Here is a 21,705-nt window from a genome sequence, read left to right as displayed (position 1 = left end):
CCCTGAGTGCTGGGATTACAGGTGTGTGCCTGGCTAAAACAATCAGTTCTAATGCTATCTTTCACCAATGTTGTTTTTCTTTTAATTTAACTTTTTTTAAAAAAAGTTTTCACTTTACATCCTGATTATAACCCCTCCCTCATCTTCTCCCCATTGTACCCTAACTCCCTTTTTCCCCTATTCTCCTCCCCTAGTCCTCAGAAATGCGGAGGCCTCCTGTCCTACCATCTGACCACAGCCTATCAAGTCTCTTTAGAACTGCCTGCATTCTCTTCCTCTGTGGCTTGGCAAGGCAGCCCTGCTTGCTGGAAGTGATCAAAGAGCAGACAACAGAGTCCATGTCAGAGACAGAGTCTGTTCCCCTTCCTAGGGAACCCAAAGGGAGGCTGAGCTGCCATGGGCTACATCTGAGCAGGGGTCCTCTCCATGCATGGTCTTTGGTTGGTGCATCAGCCTCTGCAGGACCCCCTGGGCCCATATTTGTTGGCATTGTTGATCTCCTTGTGAGGTTCTTGTCTCCTCTGGGTACTTCTATTTCCCCATGCTTTTTTAAGACTCCCTGTGCTTTGCCTAAATTTTGGCTGTGAGTCTGAGCATCTATTTTAGTACCCTGCTGGGTGAAAGCAGAGGACATGTATGGTAAGCTCCTATCCTTTTCCCTCTCTCCAACCATTTCTCGTGTCTATTCTATTTGCCCTTCTGAATGGGAATTAGGCATCCTCCCTAGGGTCCTCTTTGTTATTTATCTTCTTTAGGTCTGTGGATTATAAAATGGTTATCCTATATTATATGGTGAATATCTGCTTATAAGTGATCCATCTTACACCCAAGAGAATGGCTAAGATAAAAAACTCAAGTGACAGCACTCAAGTAATGGCAGAGATGTGGAGAAAGAGGAACATGCCTCCATTGCTGGTGGGATTGCAAACTTGTACAACCATTTTGGAAATCAATCTGACGCTTTCTCAGACACTTGGGGATAGTGTTACCTCAAGATCCAGCTATACCACTCCTGGGCATATACCCTAAAGATGATCTACCATACAACAAGGATATTTGCTCAACTACCTTCATAGCAACTTTATTCATAATAATCAGAATCTGGAAACAACATCCTTCTGTCAAAGAATGTGGTACAAAATTTGTGAAACAAAATTTGTGGTGCAAAATTTGTGGTATGTTCACACAAAAGAATAATGTTCAGTTATTAAAAACAAGGAAATCATGAAATTTACAGGCAAATGGGTGTATCTAGAAAAGATCAGCCTGAGAGAGGTAACCCAGAACTGGAAAGACACACATGGTATATATTAACTACAAGCAGATATTAGGCACCAATAGTTTTATAGTCACTAAGATTAGCTGTTAACCTGAGATGATATAGAATCACCCCTAAAGCGAGCTTCTGGGAACATTTCTGAGGTTAGCTTCTGGACATGAGTATGAGGGGTTTTCTTGATTCGGCATCACGTTTTTGAAGTAGCAGATATAAAGAGGCCAAAGAGCTGATTTTTCTAGTTTACTTGCTTGTCTTCATCTTTTGATGACTAGTGTATCTATGTTGCTGCTGCTGCCACTGCTGATACCACCGCTACTATCATTCTTTGCTGACATAAGAACTCATCTTTACCCTTTCAAAATGGAGCTGTAGGTAAATGGCTCTTCAGGAATCCACAGGAATTCTAGGGCTTGACTGGGACTGCTGCTGAGCCATGTAGCCTTGTGGGCTGAGCAGTAGCAGATTTTCCATCTCTCCAGTGCTTAGGAAGCTGTATTTAAACTGCCCATTTCTATTGTGTAAGCTAATATATCCCTTTATATATAACAGAATTATTATTTTTCTCTAGGAAACCCTATTACATCATGAATCACTAAGCTGTACTGATTGTTACATTTTAAAACTCAATGATTAACATTTGAGTTTAGAATATTTTATCTTAAGGGATAATGAAAACTTTATTTAGCCGACAACCATGGATCTAAAGAGTTCCCTCCTGGGGGGTTCCTAGCACTTCAGTGTAGCTGAAGATTGTCATATTCAGACGACCAGTTCACACATACATGGCAGTCTGGTGCACACTGATATAGACCAGGGGGCTGGGTACTGTAGAATGAGGAAAATAAATACATATGCATATTTTTATTTAGTTTCCGTAAGTTGCAAGGCAATCACTGAGAGAGAGAGAGAGAGAGAGAGAGAGAGAGAGAGAGAGAGAGAGCAAGGTTATATAGAGAATTTAGTTAAGGTCTGGAATTCTGTAAATGTTTGTTGACAGAAAAAATTCTACTCAAGAAGGAAGAATAGAGAAGCAATAAAAACCAACTTTTGAAGACAAATAGCAAACCACTTCATTGGAGGGTGACTGAGATCCAGAAGATGAACAATATGAAATTACCATAATTCATAAATATTTCTTTCACTTTCAAGGCTTTTTGTTTACCCTTTCTGTGTTTTATACAGAATGTCTAATGCCATTAACAAGTAGGAAGCCCCCTTATAGCTCACTTGCAATTTTTTTTAACTTCAAGAAACTTATTTTTAAGTCTCTCAAGATCTGAAGCCTATATCTTTCAACACTGGAAAGCTAGAAAGCTGGTTGCTGACCTTTCAGAGGACTGGAGTTCAGTTCCCAGCACCCATGTTGGGCAGCTCACAATGGCTTGTAACCATAACTTCAGAGAATTTGCCACCTTCTTCAGATTTCCATGGGGGCATGTGTATGCATGCACACACAGGTACACATAAATAAATAAAACTAAATCTTTAAAAGAGCCAAATAGATAGTTACAGTAATGGCTGTGCTACATAAGATAATTCATTGTATTTGAAATGTTTTATGTTGGGTTAGAAGTTAAAAACACATGTTGAACTTGCAGAGGACCTAGGTTCAGTTTCTCAACAACCACATGGATGCTCACAACCATATATAGCTTCAATCCCAGAGAATCTGATGTCCTCTTCTGGCCTTTGGAAGGTACCAGATACACGTGGTCTACATGCATGCATATTAGGAAAACACTCATGCACATGAAATAAAACAACTTAAAAAATGTATGCTTTTAAATTAAGAGACAGAATCTCACTATGTAGGCCTGGGTAGCCTGGTATTTGCTATCAGTCCAGAGTAGCATTATCAGTCTGCCAATTCTTCTGCCTCAGCTAGCCTTGTGCTGGGAATTTATAGCCCTGTACTGCCACTGTATTATAAATTATTATCATGTTCTAGAATTGCCTTTGTCAGTTGCTGGGTAACTAAGATAAAATAATATTTTATTTTGATGCACAAAGTCTGTTAAAAACCTTATTAAGATGTTGAATTCCTCAATGCAAATTTTTCCAAGATTTATGAGTTTGAAGTGGGTATGACATCCTAGTAGCTCATGAGCATCCTGAGACATTTATGGTTTTCTAATCTGGTCCCACTCTTGCTGTTCAACTTTCTTTCTACTTTTATTACTTAAATCTCGCCAGACTAAACTCTGAAGATATGCTAGTGAGCCTGCTCTTTTCTCTGGTTGGTCATACAATGCTAGCTAATTACATAACACCGTAACACTGAATAGTTAAAGAAACTCTACATTATGTTTCTCATAAGAGTTATTCTATATTTCTACTATGTGGAGGGATTCCACATTACATAGAATCGTGCTTCTCTTAAGAGTTACTCTATATTTCTTCTATGTGAAGGGCCAGTGTTGGGTCTCATTCTTGTTGCATCTAACAAGACCGCACTTCATCCTTGTGCTTGACTGAAGGCTACATCACCTTTGGATACCCAGAACCATGCTGCCCTGTCATGCTTCCATGCCCTTGTTTACATCAACACCCAGCATTTAACTGGCCAATACTGGGATTGATGTTTTCTACTGTGTAAGTCAAACTTTAGACCCTCTCCCATTGCTACATTTTATGTGGTGCCGACTTGACTATTTCTAATTAAAATCAAACATCATTTTTATGAGATTCTCAAGGAGTGTTTTACTTATGAGAGCTTGAGTGGCTACACGTTTGTCCCTTAATGGTAAAGAATTAGAATGCACTTGTCCTTGAATCTCAATGATCAGGTCAGCTATGGAAACATCTATGGATTCAATTTAAATTGATTGAAATTAATTGAACAAAGGTCTACACTAGAATATATTTTATATTCCCCATTCCATTTGTTTCTGTTATTTTGTTGCATTTGAAAAAGCAATAGTTTCATTTATTTCCATTCGATTGGAAGGTATTCTGCCCTATTTTAAGTAGCTCATCCTAAATCCTAAAGGGTTTACTTACACACATAATGAATCAGAGATGAACAAATAGATATTCCAAACACAAATGTGTGTATCCTTTTCATTTCATATGTGTGCATGTGACTATGTACATAAGTAGGAGTTGCCTCTCACGCATTGTAATATATTTAGATGTGTTGATCATCAGATACCCACACATACCAGGAAAAGCCCCTTTGTCTCACTGCCAGTTTCTGATTTGTGATGAGTGTGAAATGAGGAGACAACTTTATAATTTTGTTTGCTGTCAATGTCCGTATGGAATCTGATGAACCTGTCAAACAGCTCAATGCAGAGTGTGTTAGAAATAGAACATTTGTTTCAAGATGTAAATGTTGACATGCTTTTCAATTTTGTTAGGGTAACTCCTAGAACACTTCAAAAGGTGAAATTTGGGTATGAAGCTTCCTTAACATTTCATTTCCTGATCCTTTACTCCTTGTAAAACAAGATAGAGCAGACCCAGATTTTCAAATCTTCTTCTCCCAAAGAGCTGAAATTATTAAGAGAGCAGCTTGGCTCAGATTCAGATGTACTTGAATTTGTAATTGAAATTTATCTTAGACTGTCAAATAAACCAAACAAGATGAAATTTGAACCAATTTATTTTTGGTGCTCCAAACCACTGACCCTGTAATTACAGAAGTAAAGGTATAAATCTATTGATACTCTCAGACGCAGAATGATCCACGTGTAGCATGTGAACAATTTTAACAAATTAACATCTCCACAATCTAACTATCACAGTGACATATTAAGGTATTTTGGAAGTTGTTGAGCAGACTATCAAGGGCTTCCTGTCAAGATGGAATATAACTTGAGAACATCTTCATACCTGCAGCATGTCTGTATTGCGAGGAAGCACAAGACAATTCAGATGGGTTAAACACAGACAGCAATGCAGGTGGTAGTTGGCGGCTGCTTTGCTATGTTCACTTCTTTTTTTTTTTTTTAATTGTTCCTTATTTTAATCCCTGCATATATTGTAGGCAGGGTAAATCTTGAGTCCAAGTTTTTATGATTGGGTTGGTAATCTCCTTCCTCTACTAGGGGTCCTGTCTGGTTAAAGGGTGTCCTCTTCAGTCTCCAAGTCCCAGACAAGTAGGGTTCTTTGCTAGAGTCATCTCCATATACTTGTAGAAGCCTAACCTGTCATAGGTCTCCAGTCTCAGAGATGCCCCAGGCCATGATTCCTCTTCTCACTGCATGCCCTGTCTTTCTGTTCCTCACTTCCCACATCAGATCCACACCCTCATATCCTTCAGCATTCCTTCTCCTATCCTGTTCCCGGCTTTGAGAACTTTCCTTATCAATTCTATTTTGCCTTCTCAGTGAGATTTATGCATTCTCCCTTGGAACCTCCAAGGGAGGTTACTTAGTTTCTTAGTTTCTTTGGGTCTGTGAATTATAATATTATCCTATACTGTTTGGACAATTCCACTTATAAGTGAGTACATAAGATGTGCATCTTTTTGGGTCTGGGTTACCTCACTAAGGATGGTCTTTGGTAGTTTTACCCACTTGCCTGCAAATTGCATAATTTCCTTGCTTTTAATAACTGAGTAGTATTCCATTGTGTAACTGTACCACAGTTTCTTTATCCATTTTTCAGTTGAGGGACATGTAGTTTGTTTCCAGATTCTATCTATTATGAATAAAGCTGCTATGAACATAGTTGAGCAAATGTCCTTTTTGTATGGTAGAGCATCTTTTAGTATATGCCCAGGAGTGGTATGGTTAGATCCTGAGAAAGTGTCAGATTGATTTCCAAAGTGGTTGTACAATTTTCCACTACTACCAGAAATGGAGGAGTGTTCCCCTTTCTTCACATCCTTGTCAACAAGTGCTATCACTTGGGTTTTTGATCTTAGCCATTCTATCAGGTATAAGATGGAATTCCAGAATCATTTTGATTGGCATTTCCCTGACAAATAATGATGTTGGTCATTCCTTTAAGTGCTTCTCAGCCATTTGAGATTCTTCTGTTGAACATTCTCTGATTTGCCCTGTATCCCAATTTTTAATTGGATTATTATTTTTAATTAATTTTTTATTTTTTACATTAATTACAGTTTATTTACTTTGTAACCCAGCTGTAGCCTCCTCCCTCATCCTCTTGCAATCCCATCCTCTCTCCATCCTATCCTCCTATGCCCCTCTCCAAGTTCACTGATAGGGGAGGTCCTCCTCTCCCTTCATCTGACCCTAGCTTATCAGGTCTCATCAGAACTGGCTCCATTGTCCTCCTCTGTGGCCTGGCAAAGCTGCTCCCCCTTCAGGGGGAAGCTGTCAAAGAGCTAGTCACTGAGTTCAAGTCAGGGACTGTCTCTGTTCACCTTACTAGGGAACCTACTTGGAGACTGAGCTGCCATGGGATACATCTGTGCAGGAGTTCTAGGTTATATCCATGAATGGTCCTTGGTTGAAGTATTCGTCTCAGAAAAGACTCCTGTGCCCAGATATTTTGCTTCTGTTGCTCTCCTTGTGGAGCTCCTGTCCTCTCCAGGTCTTATTATCTACCCCTTCTTTCATAAGATTTCCTGTACTCTATTTGCCTGTGTGTTTTTGTTGGGAAGTTGAGGTCATTGATGTTGAGAGATATTAATACCAGTTGTTGATAATTTTTGTTATTTTTGTTAGTGGTGGTGGTAGAGAGTGTGTGTTCTTCCTTTCTTTTGGTTTTGCTGATGTGGGGTTGTTTATTTCCTTTGTTTTCCTAGTGTAGTTAGCCTTCTTTGTGTGTGTGTGTATGTATGTGAATGTGTTTAATTGCTTCTATTTCCATTTTTTAGGTCTTGAACAGCTTTATTCATTTTTCTTTTCCAGTTTTGTAGTATTTTTCTGTTATTCTTTAAGGGATTTGTTCAAAGCCTTCACCTGTTTGATTGCATTTTCCCGTATTTCTTTGAGGGATCTTTTTCCTCCTTTGGGGATTTTATCATTTTCATACCCTCAGATTTAAGATGGTTCTCCTGTGCTTCAGGACTTGGTGGGGTAGGATAGCTGGTTTCCTGTGGTGTCATATGGCCCTGGGTTTGTTGCTTGTGTTCTTATGCTGACCTCTAGCCATCTGGTTGCCTCTGGTGTTAGCAGAGCAGGTGGTCCCTGCTGGTCAGGCAGTTCAGGAGTAAGCAGAGAGGGCTCTAAGCTGAGTGTTGCTCTGGACTGCACAGCCCTCCTCATGGTGGCAGACAATCGGGGTTAGAGCCTGCACACAGCTCACTTCTGCTGGCTCTGCTGGCTGCGTCCCAGGTGGGCCAGGCCAATTGGGAGTAGGTGGAGAGATCTCCAAGCTGAATGCTATTCATTCCTCCATTAAAGGCCTCTTCAGAATGGGTGGATGACCAATCTGCTTTCTTCTAGCTTCCTCATGCTTGTCTCAGAGGAGCTTGAGGGCCTTTTCCCTTGAACCTACTGCAGGACAGAGATGGTAGATGACAATCAGGAAGAAAGGTTGTCAGCAAGGACAACCACATGGTATCTGGAATATATCAGTGCAGGGTTGGGTGAAGAGGAAAAGGGATAGGGAAAAAATTTATATGCATAAAACATGAAAATGAGCTTCTTTATATAAAAAATACATAAAAGCATTAGTAATGTATGTGTATCATCAAAAGATATATTTAACTACTGCTGATTTTTATGGTGTTGAATGATCCAGAAAGTATTCCTTTTATCTCATACAAATAAATAACCTTTTAAATTGTAACTAAATTGAAAATGTAAATACTATTTCAAATATTAAAAAAAGAACAGGAGCAAGAGTGCCAACTGCTTACCATCTGCAGTAAGAATGCTCATCAGTGTCAGGGCTTCCATTAGAAAAGTATCACAGGGACCTGCTAATTGGGTGTTGAGGTTACCATCCATTCTCAATGGGAGTCAAAGAATTTCGTAAGACACACCCTTAAATATTTGCAAATGACTAAGGTTAAAAATAAGAAAACCCCTAAAATTTTATGAACAGGTACTCTTAAGAATGATGGTGAGCAAAATTTAATGGTGAAAATGTTTGGATTCATATTTATAAAATTGGAATAATAGTGTTTCCCCAAAGAGTGTTAGAGATGACACAATTTCAAAAACACATGATCTTTTGAAAAAAAAAATAGTAAGAAATGACACTAACACAAGTCAAAATAAGAAAGAAAATTTAACAATTTAGTTACAATTTATATACTAAAACTCTTTAGCCTCCAGACTCTACACAATTAATAGAAGAGTAACTTTGAAAATAGATTCTTCAAGGCATAAGGATGCATGTCTTTGCTTAAGTGCTGTAAGCAGATACATGGGAAATCCAGAAACAATGATGCTGAACTGAGATCCCGGTACACAACAAGTGAGAGATCTAGGAATATAATATGCAGACATGGCAGAGAAGTTATAGCTGAAGAACTAATAGATGAAGAAAAAAGTCAGAACTGAAGAAAGACCTGGGTCTTCTGATGCAGGTACATGATCATAACTCAGGTATGAAATTAAGTGAGTCCATTCCTCTTACACTGGAGAAAACCTACACACACCAAGACTGACAGACAGCTATAGTTGAAGAAAAGAGGGCAAAGCAAGTATGATCTCTTGAGAATCCATCTGATACAGCATATTCTGGAGAGGTAGAGACACTTTTACAAAATAGGAGTGAAAAAATAGAAATTTGTAGCCAAGTGAAATGAGAGTTTAATAGAATAAAAAATTTAAAAATACTTCAAGCTTCAAATCCTCAAATATCATCCCACTCACAGACTATCACAAGACAAGTATTAACAGACGGTCTTTACAGGAAGTCAAAACAAACTAAGAGATGAAGCATGGCATATAAGAAGGAGGAGCCAAGAAACATGAACAGTATGTGTAAGTGGTGACATCCAGTGAGACTCCATGGAGAAAAGTAAGCTTTGGTTTGTAAGTTTGGAGCTAGCTTCCACATTAGGAATGGGAGCTTGTGTTCACTTCTTTCTGCTCTAGGATCTCCCTCTGGTGCCTATGCCCGAGGCCCCTTCATTCTGCTTTGGTCTCTCTGCGCTTTTGTCTGTTGAACTAAAGCGCCTTGTTTTCTGTGTGTCCTCCACCCCCTCTGGCTTTGAGGAACTTCCTGTCTCTTCATCTACAAAGTTCCTTGAGACTTGAAGGGTGGTATTTGATGGAGATATCCCTACTGGGCTGAAGCTCAAGGTCTCTCGTTATCTGCCCATTACCCCAGCAACCATCACCAATGGATCCTGACAGGGAAAGACGTGTTGGTGTGGGACAGGAAGGGCAGAGGGGTGAAAGAGATCTCAGGCGGCTTTGAGGCCCTGAGAAGCAGACTTCTCTGAAGACAGCTTGCGTGAAACAGTTCATTTAATCTGGGGGGGGGGGGGGGACCGGGGGCTTTAAAATCGGGGGGGGGGGGGGGGGGGGGGGGGGGGGGGGGAGCAGGGTACTGTTACTCTGGGGGGGGGGTAGTGGCTTTGGGGTGAATGTACAGCACTGTCTGGGGCCAGGGTGCTGGGGACGCCTCCTTTGCATGAGGAGGTATCCAGGTGCCGCTGGGCATGACCATACAAGGAGAAAAGAAGTTTAGCTTGGTTACCAGGCTACATGACCTCTTGTGGGTGGGGAAGGTAAAATGCGGGTGCAGGAATATGTAGATAGGGACAGGACACACAGTCCTAAGGCAAAGGGGAGCAATTGTACTCCTGCCAATCTCAGGACAGGATTTCCAGGGTTTGGACATGCCTCAATCCCACTCTTGCTCTGCGCTGGGCTTCCCCCAGCCCCGGGGCTCCCCAGCAACACAGTTCTCTGGATAATATCTGACTGCAGGTCCCTCTATTTGTTCCTACCTTCTGTCGGAGGAAACTGATATCCGCTGAACAAGGCACTGATCTATGAGGACAGTAGAATACAATTAGAAATCATTTATTGCTACACAGTTGGTTTGTTTTGTTATAGAACAGTAGTATTTGGTTTTACCTTGGAGCTTTTGTTTATTTAGTCTTAAATTCTTGGTCATTCAAGTGTCAGGTATGCATACCGTCTGGTGCAGTGGGTCTTGTGTCAAATCATATATTGGTTGGTTATTCCTACTAGGTTTGTGTCACCATTTCCTACATTGGAATCATGATATACTTTTATATCAAAGGTTTTGTGGCTGGGTTGTTGTTTATGTTTGTCTTGTGGTATATTGGAATTTTTAGGGTCACTTATGTATACTGTCATAGCATCTGAAAAATAAAATACTTTAATTCCTTCCCTTACAACTTGTGGATGATTGATCTCCCTCAGTTGTCTTATTGATCTAGCTAAGACTTCAAGTACTATATTGAATAGGTATGGAAGAAGCAGACAGCCTCACCTTCTTTCTGATTTTAGTAGAAATACTGTGAATTTCTTGGCCCCTATGTTGATGTTGGCTGTAGGCTCTGAGTAAACTGCCCTTATTATGTTGAGGACTTTTGATCATATGAAAAAGTATTGGATGCTGACAAAGGCCTTTTATGCATCTAATGAGATGATCATGTGTTTTTGCATTGTAGTTTGTTTGCATGCTGGTTACACTTACTAATTTACATGTGTTGAAGCATTCCTGAATCTCTGGACTGGAGCCTACTTGATCATGACAGATGATCATTTTGATGTGTTCTTGGATTTGTTTGCAAGTATTTCATTGAAAATTTTTGCATCTCTATCTATTAGGGAAATTGTTCTGTGATTTTCTTGCTTTGTTGAGTCTGTGTGGTTTAGATATCAGGGTGACTATAGCATCATAAAATGAATTTGGCAATATTTCTTCTGGTTCTATTTTGTGGAATGATTTGAGGAGCACTGGCATTAGCTCTTCTTTCAAACTTTGGTAGAATTCTGTGGTAAAACTATCTGGTACTGGGCTTTTCCTTGATAAGGAAGTTAATGATTGTTTTGATTTTCATAAGAAAGAGATCTGTTTAAATCGCCTATATGATCGCAATTTAGCTTTGATAAGTGCTATCTATTGAAAAATTATCCATTTATTTTAGATTTTCCAGTTTGGAGCAGAACAGGTTTTTAAAGTGTATAGTAATTTTAATCCAGCAACATGGTTACTCTGGCAAGGTATGGCATCCAAATATCTTTTTTTTTTTTTATTTTATTTTTCTTTTTAGTTACATTTTGTTAACTCTGTGTCCCAGCTGTATCCCGCTCCCTCATTCCCTCCCCAACCCCACACTCCCTCCCTGGTCTCCTCCCTGCCCCTTTCCAAGTCCCCTGATAGGGGAGGACCTCCTCCCCTTTCATCTGTCCCTGTTTTATCAGGTATCTTCAGGGCTGGCTGCAAAGTCCTCCTCTGTGGCCTAACAGACTGCTCCTCCCCTGGGGGGAGGTGTCAAACAGCCTGCCCTTGAGATCCTGTTAGAAATAGTCCGTGTTCCCCTTACTTTGGAAAACTACTTGGTTACTGAGCTACCACAGGCCACATCCGAGCAGAAGTTCTAGGTTATATCCATAGATGGTCCTTGGTTGAGTGTCAGTCTCAGAAAAGACCCTGTGCCCAGATATATTTGGTCCTTGTAGAGCTCCTATCCTTTCCATATCATACTAACTTCCCTTCTTTCATATGATTCCCTGCACTCTGCCGAGGGTTTGGTTATGAGTCTTAGTGTCTGCTTTGAAACACTGCTAGGTAGAGTCTTTCAGATGCCTTTTGTGATAGACTCCTGTCATAAGTTCAATGCACATCCCATTTGTCTTTCTAAATGAGGATTAATCACCTTCGCCTGTGTCCACTTTCTTGATTATCTTCTTTAGGTGTGTAGATTTCATTATGTTTATCATGTCTTGTAGGTCTATATAAGCGAGTATATACCAAGTTTGTCTTTCTCCTTCTGGGATACTTCACTCAGAATGATCTTTTCTAGATCCCACCACTTGCCTGCAAATTTCATGATTTCTTCCTTTTTGATTGCTGAGTAGTATTCCATTGTGTAAAAATACCACAGTTTCTGTATCCATTCCTCCGTTGATGGACATCTGGGTTGTTTCCAAGTTCTGGCTATTACAAATAAAGCTGCTATGAACATGGTTGAACAAATGTCCTTGTTGTGTACTTGAGCAAATTTTGGGTATATACCTAGGAGTGGTATAGCTGGGTCTTGAGGTAGCACTACTCCTAGTTGTCTGAGAAAGCACCAGATTGACTTCCAGAGTGGTTGAACCAGTTTACATTCCCACCAGCAATGGAGGAGGGTTCCCTTTTCTCCACAACCTCTCCAGCATGTGCTATCACTTGAGTTTTTCATCTTGGCCATTCTGATGGGTGTAAGGTGATATCTCAGGGTCGTTTTGATTTGCATTTCCCTAATGGCTAATGAGGTTGAGCATTTCTTTAAGTGTTTCTCTGCCATTCGACGTTCCTCTTTCGAGAATTCTCTGTTTAGCTCTGTTCCCCATTTTTTAAGTAGATTACTTGGTTTGTTGCTTTTCTGCTTCTTTAGTTCTTTATATATACTTGATATTAGCCCTCTGTCAGATAAAGGGTTGGTGAAGATTCTTTCCCAATCTGTAGGCTGTCTATTTGTTTTGATGACAGTGTCTTTTGCTTTACAGAAGCTTTTCAGTTTCATGAGGTCCCATTTATTGATTGTTGCTCTTAGAGCCTGTGCTGTTGGTGTTCTGTTCAGGAAGTTGTCTCCTGTGCCAATGAATTCTAGGCTGTTTCCCACTTTTTTTTCCAGCTGATTTAGAGTATCTGGTTTTATGTTGAGGTCCTTGATCCACTTGGACTTTAGTTTTGTGCAGGGTGATAGATATGGATCTATTTTCATTTTTCTGCATGTAGACATCCAGTTGGTCCAGCACCATTTGTTGAAGATGCTGTCTTTTTTCCATTGAATGGATTTGGCTTCTTTGTCAAATATTGAGAATTCATAGGTGTGTGGGTTTATTTCTGGGTCTTCTATGCGATTCCATTGATCCTCCTTTCTGTTTCTATGCCAATACCATGCAGTTTTTATTACTGTTGCCCTGTAGTACAGCTTGAGATCGGGAATGGAGATACCTCCAGATGATCTGTTGTTGTACAGGATCGTTTTGGAGATTCTGGGTTTTTTGTTTCTCCATATGAAGCTGAGAATCTTTTTTTCAAGGTCTGTAAAGAATTGAGTTGGTATTTTGATGGGAATTGCATTGAATCTGTAGATTGCTTTTGGCAGGATGGCCATTTTCACAATGTTAATCCTACCAATCCAAGAGCACGGGAGATCTTTCCATCTTCTGAGATCTTCTTCAATTTCTTTCTTCAAAGACTTGAAGTTTTTCTCAAATAGGTCTTTCACTTGCTTGGTTAGAGTCACACCAAGGTACTTTATGTTGTTAGTGGCTATTGTGAAGGGTGTTGTTTCCCTAATTTCTTTCTCAGCCTTTTTGTCTTTGGTATACAAGAGGGCCTCTGATTTTTTTGAGTTGATTTTGTATCCTGCCACTTTGCTGAAGGTGTTTATCAGCTGAAGAAGTTCTCTGGTTGAATCTTTGGGGTCGCTCATGTATACTATCATATCATCTGCAAATAGTGACACTTTGACCTCTTCCTTTCCGATTTGTATCCCCTTGATCTCCTTTAGTTGTCTTATTGCTCTGGCTAGGACTTCAAGTACAATGTTAAAGAGATATGGAGAGAGTGGGCAGCCTTGTCTTGTCCCTGATTTCAGTGGGATTGATTTAAGTTTCTCTCCATTGAGTTTGATGTTGGCTATAGGCTTGCTGTATATTGCCTTTACTATCTTTAGGTATGTGCCTTGTATCCTTGATCTCTCCAAGACTTTAAACATAAATGGGTGCTGGACTTTGTCAAATGCTTTTTCAGCATCTAAGGAGATGATCATGTGGTTTTTCTCCTTCATTTTGTTTATGTGGTGGATTACATTGATGGATTTCCGTATGTTGAACCACCCTTGCATTCCTGGGATGAAGCCTACTTGGTCATGGTGGATGATATCTTTGATGTGTTCTTGGATTCGGTTTGCAAGTATTTTATTGAGTATTTTTGCATCAATGTTCATAAGAGAGATAGGTCTGAAGTTCTCTTTTTTTGTTGGATCTTTGTGTGGTTTAGGTATCAAAGTGACTGTGGCTTCATAGAATGAGTTTGGTAGTGTTCCTTCTGTTTCTATTTTATGGAATAGTTTGAGGAGAATTGGTGTTAGTACTTCTTTGAAGGTCTTGTAGAATTCTGCGCTGAAGCCATCTGGTCCAGGGCTTTTTTTGGAGGGGAGACTGTTAATGACTGTTTCTATTTCCTTGGGAGATATAGGACTATTCAGTCTTTCTACCTGATCTTGACTTAATTTTGGTAGATGGAATCTGTCAAGAAAGTTATCCATTTCATTTAGATTTTCAAATTTTGTGCCATATAGGCTTTTGTAGTATGACCTAATAATCGTTTGGATTTCCTCAGTGTCTGTAGTTATGTCCCCATTTTCCTTTCTGATTTTGCTGATTTGTATGGTTTCTCTCTGCTTTTTAGTTAGTTTGGCTAAGGGTTTGTCTATCTTGTTGATTTTCTCAAAGAACCAGCTTTTTGTTTCATTGATTCTTTGGATAATTTTATTTGTTTCTAATTGATTGATTTCTGCCCTTACTTTGATTATTTCCAGCCGTCTGCTCCTCTTGGGTGTATCTGCTTCTTTTTTTTCTAGGTTTTTCAGTTGGGCCATTAAGTTGTTTGTATGTGATGTTACAGATTTCTTCTTGTAGGCACTTAGTGCTATAAATTTTCCTCTGAGCACTGCTTTCAATGTGTCCCATAAATTTGGGTATGTTGTGCCTTCATTTTCATTGAATTCTAGAAAGTCTTTAATTTCTTTCTTTATTTCTTCCTTGACCCAGCTGTCATTGAGTAGTAAGTTGTTCAGTTTCCATGTGCGTGTCGGCTTTTTGTTGTTTCTGTTGTTGTTGATGTCCAGCTTTAGTCCATGGTGGTCAGATAGTATACAAGGGATTATTTCAATCCTTTTGTATCTGTTGAGGCTTGCTTTGTGACCAACTATATGGTCTATTTTGGAGAAGGTTCCATGCGGTGCTGAAAAGAAGGTGTACTCTTTTGAGTTTGGGTGAAAAGATCTGTAGACATCTATTAGGTCCATTTGATTTAGGGATTCTGTGAGTGCTTTCACTTCCCTATTTGGTGTCTGTCTGGTTGATCTGTCCCTCGATGAGAGTGGGGTGTTGAAGTCTCCCACTATTAAGGTATTAGGATCAATGTATGATTTAAGCTTTAATATTGTTTCATTTACGAATGTAGGTGCTCTTGTATTTGGGGCATAGATATTCAAGATTGTGATGTCCTCTTGTTGGATTTTTCCTTTGATGAGAATATAGTGGCCCTCCTTATCTTTTTTGATTAACTTGGGTTGAAAGTCTATTTTATTAGATATTAGGATGGCTACTCCAGCTTGTTTTCTGGAACCATTTGCTTGAAAAACATTTTTCCAGCCCTTTACTCTGAGGTAGTGTTTATCTTTGTTGCATAGGTGTGTTTCTTGGATGCAACAGAACGTTGGGTCCTGTTTCCGTAACCATTCTGTTAGCCTGTGTCTTTTTATTGGTGAGTTGAGTCCATTAATATTGATAGATAATATTGACCAATGCATGTTAGTTCCTTGTGTAATGGAGTCGATGATCTTACCTTGTTTCATTGCTTGTTTTCTTTTCATTTTTGTTGGGACATTATCTGTATGCCCTGTTTTCTTGGGTGAATTCGTTTTCGTTGGATTGGAGTTTTCCTTCTAGTATCTTCTGTAGGGTTGGTTTGCTGTATAGATATTGCGTAAATTTAGTTTTGTCATGGAATATTTTGTTTTCTCCATCTATGTTGATTGAAAGCTTTGCAGGGTATAGTAGTCTGGGTTGACATTTGTGATCTCTTAGAGTCTCCATGATGCTTGCCCAGGCCCTTCTGGCTTTCATAGTTTCTGATGAGAAGTCTGGTGTGATTCTGATAGGTCTACCTTCATATGTTACTTGGCCTTTTTCCCTTGCTGCTTTTAGTATCTTTTCTTTGTTCTGTAGATTTAGTGTTTTGACTATGATGTGACGTGATGTGTTTCTTTTCTGGTCTAGTCTATTTGGTGTTCTGTAGGCCTCTTGTATATTTATGGACATCTCTTTCTTTAAGTTGGGAAAATTTTCTTCTATGATTTTTTTGAAAATATTTTCTGGACCTTGGAGCCTGGAGTCTTCTTTTTCATCAATTCCTATTATTCTTAGATTTTGTCTTTTCATAGCATCCTTGATTTCTTGGATATTTTGTGATTGGAATTTTTCTGATTTTACTTTTTCTTTGAGAGAAGTATCAATTTCTGCAAGTGTGTCTTCAGCTCCAGAGATTCTCTCTTCCATCTCTTGTATTCTGTTGGTGATGCTTACTTTTGTGGTTCCTGATCTTTTCTCCAAGTTCTCCAGCTCAAGAGTTTTCTCATTTTGTGTTTTCTTTATTGATTCTAATTCTGTTTTCATGCCTTGCACCATTTCTTTTATGTGTTTGAATTTGGATTCCTGTCTCTCTACGATGGACTCTATTTCTTTGTTCATTTCCTTTTTGTATGCCACTAATTTCTTCTCTACTTGTGCCTCTATTTGTTTGGCTATGTTTGCCTGTGTTTCTTTAAGGGTTTTGTCTATTTCTTCTTTCTTTACCTCCAATTGACTGGCCATCTCTTTGAAAGATTTGTTCATTTCCTCCTTATGAGCCTCAAATAATTGAGCAAGCATGGCTTTAAGGTCATTTTCCTGTGCTTCTGATGAATTGGAATATCCATCGATTTTGGGGTTTGCTGGTGAAGTCATGATGTCCTGATTTATGTTGGAAATGTTCTTTCGCCTACCCCTGGCCATTGGCTTATCTGAGACCTTCCCTGTTTGTTTTTGGATTCAGCCGATCAGACTGGTACTGTCTCTCTCTCGAGTCTGGAGAATTCTTCAGGAAGTTGAGAGAGGTCCCGTGTCCTTAGCGTATGCTGAGGACTAGCTGTACCTGTGGGAGGAAAGTACGCAGGCGCAAACAGAGGCAAATGCAAGCGTGCGTGCGTGTGTGTGTATATGTGTGTGTGTGTGTGTAAGTGGGTGTGGGCGTGTGTCTCAAGGGACAGAGTGATGGCTAATGTTGAACCCTTGAGTGTGTGGGAGGGGCTCTGCAATGTATATGTCGCAGGCGCTAGTGATGATCGCAGCGCAATTTCTGGCATTAACTGCCTTAACTCCTCAATTAGACCCACAGAGCAGGAACTTCAATGTTCCAAGTGCCCCTCTGTTTCCCAAAGTGGGTATATGGGTGGGAGGGGGTTCGATGCCTGGCTTCTGTTTTAGAAGAAGCCAGGATCAGTGGAGCTGCAGATTCTCAAGGGTGCACTCACTTACAGGCAGGACACTTGGAAGAAATCGGCGTATCTGGGCTGTCTGCTCTCTGGTTTGGCCCTGCTTCTTTGATGTGCTCCGCCAGTTCCGTGCTGCTGTCACTGCCAGGTTATGAGGTCTTGCTGCAGCTGGAGATTTCAGGGTGGTCACGTCAGTGGGAATCGGGGTAACCAGCCTTTCTGTTCTCTGGTTTGGCCCTGGTTAGTCTTAAACTGGAGGGCTGATGTGCCCCGCCAGCTCAGTGCTGCTCCGCCGCCAGGTTAGAAAGTCCCGCTGTAACTGGAGACTGGGTTGCTAGTCCAGATGCTTTCTGGGAAGTCCTGGGGTCTCTTTACTGTGCTCTCCAAGCTTCGGAGGCCCAGCGCCTGGTGTGTCTAGCTTGTATGGCGTTTCTGTCTGGTTTTGGTGAGTATATAGCGTATTCTCTGTCACTGTGGTATTGGGCGGGCCGTACCGTCAGTGATCGCGATCCTGCGGAGCTAGTATGGCGTCTAGCAGACTCGGGCCCTGGGAGGATGGTGCAGCTGCCGCGCGTGAATCTGGGGCTCCGAGACACAGTACTGCTGGCCTTTGCCGATAAAGGACTTGGGGCTCAGCCTCAGTGGCTGCAGGCCCCAGGCAGTTAGGTCTGCGCTGAGAAAGGCGAGTCCGCTGTGCCGAGGAGGAGGGAGGTCTGGGGGAGGGGAGTGCCGAGAGATCAAAGGATCGTTTCTCACCTTCCCCAAACAAGTCCCTGGGTGACCCGAGACCAAGGTTTTCACCTCCGGCGATGTTCCCTGTTGTTTAGAAAGTCTCTCCGTTGTTTCCCTGGCTTCAGAAGTTCTTCCACTCATCAACTCAGAACTTTTTCTCTTCCACAGCTTGGAAACTGTGTGTGCTAGTCGCCATCTTGGCTCCGCCCCCCGAAGTTTTTCTCAAACAGGTCTTTCACTTGCTTGGTTAGTGTCACCCCAAGGTACTTTATGTGGTTAGTGGCTATTGTGAAGGGTGTTGTTTCCCTAATTTCTTTCTCGGCCATTTTGTCTTTGGTATACAGGAGGGCTTCTGATTTTTTTTAGTTGATTTTGTATCCTGCCACTTTGCTGAAGGTGTTTATCAACTGGAGGAGTTCTCTGGTTGAATTCTTGGGGTCGCTCATATATACTATCATATCATCTGCGAATAGTGACACTTTGACCTCTTCCTTTACGATCTGTATCCCCTTGATCTCCTTTTGTTGTCTTATTGCTCTGGCTAGGACTTCAAGTACTATGTTGAAGAGGTAGGGAGAGAGTGGGAAGCCTTGTCTTGTCCCTGATTTCAGTGGGATTGATTTAAGCTTCTCTCCATTGAGTTTGATGTTGGCTATAGGCTTGCTGTATATTGCCTTTACTATGTTTAGGTATGTGCCTTGTATTCCTGATCTCTCCAAGACTTTAAACATGAATGGGTGTTGGACTTTGTCAAATGCTTTTTCAGCATCTAAGGAGATGATCATGTGGTTTTTCTCCTTCAGTTTGTTTATGTGGTGGATTACATTGATGGATTTCCGTATGTTGAACCACCCTTGCATGCCTGATTTGAATAGTTTCTCTCTGGCTTTTAGTTAGTTTGGCTAAGGGTTTGTCTATGTTGTTGATTTTCTTAAAGAACCAGCTCTTGGTTTCATTGATTCTTTTAATAGTTTTATTTAATTCTAATTTATTGATTTTAGCCCTGAGTTTGATTATTTTCAGCCATCTGCTCCTCTTGGGTATATCTGCTTCTTTTTTTTTTTTCTCTAGGGCTTTTAGTTGGGCCATTAAGTTGCTTGTATGTATATTTTTCTGAAGACAGTTAGAGCTATGATTTTTCTTCTGAGCACTGCTTTCACTGTGTCCCATAAATTTGGGTATGTTGTACTTCTATTTTCATTGGATTCTAAGAAATCTTTAATTTCTTTCTTTATTTCTTCTTTAACCCAGCTGTCATTGAGCAGTAAATTGTTCAGTTTCCATGTACATGTAGGCTTTTTGCTATTTCCATTGTTGTTGAGGTCCAGCTTTAGTCCATGGTGGTCAGATAGAATAGGGGAACAGGGGATCATTTCAATTTTCTTGTATCTGTTGAGGCTCGCTTTGTGACCAACTATATGGTTTGTTTTGGAGAAGGTTCCATGAGGTACTGAAAAGAAGGTATACTCTTTTGAGTTTGGGTGGAAAGTTCTGTAAACAACTATTAGGTCCATTTGAATTACAGCCTCTGTAAGTGCATTTATTTCTCTATTTGGCTTCTGTTTAGATGAACTGTCCTTTGGTGAGAGTGGAGTGTTAAAGTCTCCCACTATTATGGTGTTGGGATCGATGTGTGATTTAAGCTTTAATAATGTTTCATTTACAAATGTAGGTGCTCTTGTATTTGGGGCATAGATGTTCAGAATTGTGATATCTTCTTGGTGGATTTTCCTTTGATGGGAATGAAGTGTCCTTCATGATCTTTTTTGATTAATTTTGGTTTAAAGTCTATTTTATTAGATACTAGGATAGCTACCTCAGCTTGTTTTCCATTTGCTTGAAAAACATTTTTCCAGCCCTTTACTCTGAGGTAGTTTTTATCTTTGTTGCAGAAGTGAGTTTCTTGGATGCAGCAGAATGTTGGATCCTGTTTCCCCACCCATTCTGTTAGTTTATGTCTTTTTAGAGAGTTGAGTCCATTGATGTTGATATATAATAGTGACCAACAAATGTTCCTTTCTTTTGATGTGAGGTTGGTGGTGTTACAGTGTTTCGTTGCTGTATTCTTTTGATTTTTTGTTGTGTAGTTATCTATGTCTTATGTTTTCTTGGATGTAGTTGTTTTTGTTGGGTTTGATTTTTCCTTCTAGTATCTTCTGTAGTGCTGGGTTGCAGTGTAGATCTTATTTAAATTTGTTTTTGCCATGGAATATTTTTATTTCTCCATCTATGTTGATTGAACGCTTTGCTGGGTAGAGTAGTCTGGGTTGGCATCTGTGGTCTCTTAAAGTCTGCACGACATCTGCCCAGGCTCTTCTGACTTTCATAGTTTCTATTGAGAAATCTGGTGTGATTTTGATAGGTCTATCTTTATATGTTACTTGGCCTTTTTCCCTTGCTGCTTTTAACATTTTTTCTTTGTTCTGTAGATTCAGTGTTTTGACTATGACGTGACATGAGGAGATTCTTCTCTGGTCTAGTCTACTTGGTGTTCTGTAGGCCTCTTGTATGTTTAGGGACATCTCTTTCTTTAAGTTGGGAAAATTTTCTTCTATGATTTTCTTGAAAATATTTTCCGGACGTTGGAGCCCGATATCTTCTTTTCATCTACTCCTATTAGATTTTGTCGTTTCATGGAATCCTTGATTTCTTGGATGTTTTGTGTTTCAAACTTTTCTGATTTTATTTTTTCTTTGAGAGACATATCAATTTCTGTGAGTGTATCTTCAGCATCTGAGATTTTCTCTTCCATCTCTTGCATTATGTTGGTAAATCTGGTCTATGATGATCCTGCTCAAGTTCTTACATTTTTCATTTTCAGATTGCCCTCAGATTGTGTTTTCTCTATTGATTCTATTTTCACTTCCAATTTTTGAACATTTTTAATCATTTCCCTCCACTGTATTTTTGTATTGTCTTAGATTTCTTTAAGGGATTTATTCATTCCCGCTTGAAGGACACATAACATATTCATAGAACTATTTTAAGGTTTCTCTTATGTTTCGTCTATGTTAGAATTCTTAAGTCCTGCTGTCACAGGGCTGCTGGATTTAACAGCCAGTCAACATATTGTCCTGGCTGTTATTCATTGTGTTTGTATGTTGGCACTAGGCATCTAGGTTTAGGATGATTATTATTCTAGGTACTGATACTTGGTTTTGTCTTTGTTGGGTGGATGTTTTTTTCCTTGGTTTCTGTTGTCCTTTCTGGTTCTTAAGACGGTATGGTAACTGTGTGTTACCTTGTAGAAAATTCTTCTGGTATTAGTGTAGTCATCAGTGATTCCTGACACTTAGAAATGAGGAAGAGTAAAGGGTGTGAGGGAGTCCACAGGGGGAGGAAAGCAAGGTGTTCCACCAAAACA

Source organism: Psammomys obesus, unplaced genomic scaffold, assembly GCF_907164565.1.
Source record: "Psammomys obesus unplaced genomic scaffold, mPsaObe1.curated_primary_1811, whole genome shotgun sequence".
NCBI classification, from domain to species: domain Eukaryota; kingdom Metazoa; phylum Chordata; class Mammalia; order Rodentia; family Muridae; genus Psammomys; species Psammomys obesus.
The sequence above is the reverse complement of the archived record's forward strand: the minus strand, read 5'-3'. Positions refer to the sequence as shown.